The following is a 5,168-nucleotide window of genomic DNA, read 5'->3' as shown; positions in this document are numbered from 1 at the left end:
GCCCAACACTGCTCATTTAAACTGCACCGTGCAGCAGCCCAACACTGCTCATTTAAACTGCACCGTGCAGCAGCCCAACACTGCTCATTTAAACTGCACCATGCAGCAGCCCAACACTGCTCATTTAAACTGCACCGTGCAGCAGCCCAACACTGCTCATTTAAACAAAGACTACAACCTCAAAATTATCCCTATTTCATGTTAATTATTATACATTCATAGATTTTTTTGAACCTTTTTTTAACTAGGCAAGTTTAATATAAATGAGATTAAACTTGGTTATTAGGCCTTATACTGTATGGACATTCATTTCTGTGTTATGTCAACTAAATGTGCAAAGCGACATTTAATGTAATTTCCAGCACACTTTAGTTCTGATTCACAAAGAGTACATTGCAACTCTAGTGTTCCTGTGTAGAATATAACTAACACATACAGTAGCAGACTGAGAGTATCGACTGTGTCTGTTTCTCTGGTTGTGTTGTTCACTTTAGGCCAGACTACACTACTGCGCAGTTAGACGGAACCTAGGTCGCCCTGCTCTGCTCTGTTCTCTTCTGTTGAGGCTATGAACTGTACCAGGCCCTTTCTCTATGTGGGAATTCCCCATGTCTCTCTAAAAACATTGAAATTGCTTTCCCCCCTTATTCACCAATTTCCTTAAAATGCGTCTCTCGGACACACGCTCAATGTGTGGGTGAGTTTATGTTTGTTCGCTCTTTTCCAAATTGTATATATAGATGTCGTTTTGTTTGATGTTATAAGATAGTTTTTCTAGGTTATAAAGAGTTCTTTGTTGAGGCTTTTTGACTCTGACTTGGTCAAGCTGAATGAATCATCTAATGTGCGTACATGGGCGAATCAAGTTAGTTTAAAAAAAATGCAATTTGATTTGTGAATGATTGTTAATATTAAAAAGGTTCATTTAATCTAGAATATAATTCTAATTATTTCAGACAAATACATAAAAAATATAAATATGATACTCTTCCAGTAATCTAAAATTAATGTTTTGATGTTTATTTAACTAGGCAAGTCAGTTAAGAACAAATTCCTAATTTCAATGACGGCCTAGGAACAGTGGGTTAACTGCCTTGTTCAGGGCAGAATGACAGATTTTTACCTTGTCAGCTCGGGGATTCGATCTAGCAACCTTTCCGGTTACTGGCACAATGCTCTAACCACTAGGCTACCTGCCACCCCAATGTAATATGTTATAAAAACATTTAATTCCATTTATGTGATGTCATATCTCTTTGACTGGTTTGATTTTTTTTAAATGGCTAACCTTAGTATGGGAGTAATTATAGGTCATATTTGTTGTTTTTTTAAAAACACATCCGAAATTATAACATGACATTTCTGTAATCAATCCAAAATAAAAAATTATAAACATGTTACTATTGGTGTGCATTAACAGTACATCTGAGTTATGAAAAACAAACCCTATACTGAACAGTGCAAATATCAGCCAGCTTTTCCAGACAGGCCTTCTATTCAGCACATATCCAACCAAGCTACAGTCCAGGCGTGGACTTTTCACAGTATTTTGTGCTTGAGGAGAAGCCAAAAAATTTAGCCATGTATTGTAGCAAATTCTTTGACGTTCATTCCTAGAAAGAAGAAAATAACTTTTGATAACTTTTGATATTTCAAATATATTCATTTAAATGTTTTTGTGAAACTTGAATGACCAAAGTGCTCGAGACCGAAAAGAGCAACTGACCGTCCTCCCATGACCCAAATCGTCCTCCAACGACACAAATTAAGAAAAACAATTGTATGTGATTTTCGATGTTTTCTCATAACTGACGACCCACTTCTCACATGCCCAGGGCCCACTAGATCAAGGGCCAGTATCCACCCGGACAGATGAATCTGAGTCCTGGACTAAAAAAAATATTTAAATAGAGATTGGAGATTTGTGTTAGATCTGGCTCCATCTACTCTATTCTACTCTACTGTACTCTATTCTATTCTATTCTATTATACTCTTCTGTACTCCACTGTACTCTATTCTATTATACTCTACTGTACTCTATTCTACTCTACTGTACTCTACTGTACATTTTACATTTTAGTCATTTAGCAGACGCTCTTATCCAGAGCGACTTACAGTAGAGTGCATACATTTTATTACATTTTACATACTGAGACAAGGATATCCCTACCGGCCAAACCCTCCCTAACCCGGACGACGCTATGCCAATTGTGCGTCGCCCCACGGACCTCCCGGTTGCGGCCGGCTGCGACAGAGCCTGGGCGTGAACCCAGAGACTCTGGTGGCGCAGCTAGCACTGCGATGCAGTGCCCTAGACCACTGCGCCACCCGGGAGACGGGTGGCGTCTGTACTGTACTCTATTCTACTCTACTGTACTCTATTATACTATATTCTATTATACTCTACCGTACTCTACCGTACTCTATTCTACTATACTTTACTGTACTCTATCCTGCTCTGCTGTACTCTATTCTACTCTACTGTACTCTATTATATTTTACTTTACTGTACTCTATTCTACTTTACTGTACTCTATTCTACTCTACTGTACTCTACTCTATTCTACTCTACTGTACTGTACTCTATTCTACTCTACTCTACTGTACTCTATTCTATTATACTTTACTGTACTCTATCCTGCTCTACTGTACTCTATTCTACTGTACTCTATTCTACTCTACTGTACTCTATTCTATTTTACTTTACTGTACTCTATTCTACTCTATTTTACTTTACTGTACTCTATTCTACTCCATTCTGCTCTAATGTACTCTATTCTACTCTATTTTACTTTACTGTACTCTATTCTACTCTATTCGATTCTACTCTACTGTACTCTATTCTACTCTATTCGATTCTAATATACTGTACTCTATTCTACTCTATTCTATTATACTGTACTCTATTCTATTATACTCTACTGTACTCTATTCTACTCTATTCTATTATACTCTACTGTACTCTATTCTACTCTATTCTATTCTACTCTACTGTACTCTATTCTACTCTATTCTATTATACTCTACTGTACTCTATCCTAATATATTCTATTCTACTTTACTGTACTCTATTCTACTCTACTGTACTCTATTCTATTATACTCTACTGTACTCTATTCTACTCTATTTTACTTTACTGTACTCTATTCTACTCTACTGTACTATATTATACTCTATTCTATTATACTCTACCGTACTCTATTCTACTATACTTTACTGTACTCTATCCTGCTCTACTGTTCTCTATTCTACTCTATTCTACTCTACTGTACTCTATTATATTTTACTTTACTGTACTCTATTCTACTTTACTGTACTCTATTCTACTCTACTGTACTCTACTCTATTCTACTCTACTGTACTCTATTCTACTCTACTCTACTGTACTCTATTCTATTATACTTTACTGTACTCTATCCTGCTCTACTGTACTCTATTCTACTCTATTCTACTCTAATGTACTCTATTCTACTCTACTGTACTCTATTATATTTTACTTTACTGTACTCTATTCTACTCTATTTTACTTTACTGTACTCTATTCTACTCTATTCTGCTCTACTGTACTCTATTCTACTCTATTTTACTTTACTGTACTCTATTCTACTCTATTCTGCTCTACTGTACTCTATTCTACTCTATTTTACTTTGCTGTACTCTATTCTACTTTATTCTGCTCTACTGTACTCTATTCTACTCTATTCTAAACCAGTGAGCCGATGTTCAAGATAAGCAATAAAACAAAATTACTCTTGTTTAACAAGGCAACATTTTTATGTTTTTCTTGTTTAACAATATAAACATGTTTTGTTGGTTACGTAACGCCAAATGTGAATTTTTGCAGCGCTAGAAGATTAATGTTGTCGAAAAACAGATTTGATTAAGCTTTAGGTCAGCGGGCTAACACTATCTTTAGTCCCAACTGGGTTTGAACCTAGGTTGTCTGCGTGACACACGACTGGGTTTGATGGAAAGGGAAGAATGAAAAGATAGCAGTGTGCCAAGTTTGAACCATTATGATGGTTACCTGGCCTGACATGAGTGAACTGTTGTGTCGCCCCCACACCGCAAACAAAGTTGTTCAGTCTTGTAGGCCTTAAGGTTAGCTTGTAGTGCTGGTTATGGCCAGGGTTGCCTAGGTTACTTTCTAAATGTAATCCGTTACAGTTTCTAGGCACCTGTCCAAAATTGTAATCAGTAATGTCAATTTTGGATTACCCAAACTCAGTAACGTAATCTGATTACTTTCAGATGGCCTTCCCTTTAAGAGGTATTAATTAGAAGATAAAAAGGATCCATAAAACACATTTGGTATGTTATCATAGTGGTCCCTGATTTGTAGTCAGATTCGCTGAGGTGGAACAAACTTAAACTTGCGCTTTTTTTCAATGCTGAATTGAATGTCATTTAGAAAACATCCTTTCAGAATTTAAAAGTAATCCAAGAAGTAATAATCTAGTTTTTCAAAAGTATCGATAATCTGATTACAATATGTTTGCTGGTAATGTAACTGATTACACTTAATGGTTTTTTGTAATCAGATTACATTACTCCTCAACCCTGAATATGGTGTCCAATGGGTCCTACAGACCATAGAGAATGAGAGAGGCCTCTAGTGGCCAAAAGGCTGTATTAGCATGGCCAGCTCAATTTAGGGCTTCCACCATTTTAATGTAGTCAACTAGGTGGGACTTCCAACTTCCTTGGCTGATCCCTGCTTGTGACTCTGTGGGACTCATGTCCAACCGGGTCATCAGGAGGGATCAGCCAATCGTGAAGAAGAAAATGTACATCTTCAAAATGGAGATAGCCTCAATGGCGCTGCCCATGCTGTCACAGACGCCATAATGGAACAGATACAAAATGAGTGCTCTATCTATCTCTATGGTACAGACGCACTGTCTCACCTATTTTTTTGTCAATAGCAGTTCATGTTTAGGCCTTATTGTATTTTCATTATTGGTTTTGGTTGCATCTAGTGTTTAGAGGTCACCCATCATGAGATTCCAATCTTTGAAAATAACTGAGCAGCTGAAAACTATCTGCAGTAAGCCTATGCATGCTGGCGTTGGCAGTTTTATTAAGGTTGTTCCAAAGTTCATATGTGCACAGATAGAACATCATGGAAATAATAATTCAGCCTATTGTAGAGCTTTTAAAGGAGTAG

At 36.9% G+C, this 5,168-nt stretch overlaps 1 protein-coding gene across 1 annotated transcript in view; it reads left to right on the top strand.

The window, feature by feature from the left end:
* Positions 1-558: 558 nt before the first annotated feature.
* The window catches only part of tnip1 (TNFAIP3 interacting protein 1), a 59,817-nt gene continuing 55,207 nt past the window's right edge, over positions 559-5,168 (top strand). The window contains exon 1 of the mRNA XM_071399760.1: positions 559-697. The gene's annotated coding sequence lies outside the window, so the exon portion shown is untranslated. The remainder of the gene's footprint in view (positions 698-5,168) is intronic.

The sequence above is a fragment of the Salvelinus alpinus genome, chromosome 4, assembly GCF_045679555.1.
Source record: "Salvelinus alpinus chromosome 4, SLU_Salpinus.1, whole genome shotgun sequence".
Taxonomy (NCBI): domain Eukaryota; kingdom Metazoa; phylum Chordata; class Actinopteri; order Salmoniformes; family Salmonidae; genus Salvelinus; species Salvelinus alpinus.
This window is presented reverse-complemented; position numbering and strand designations above follow the sequence as displayed.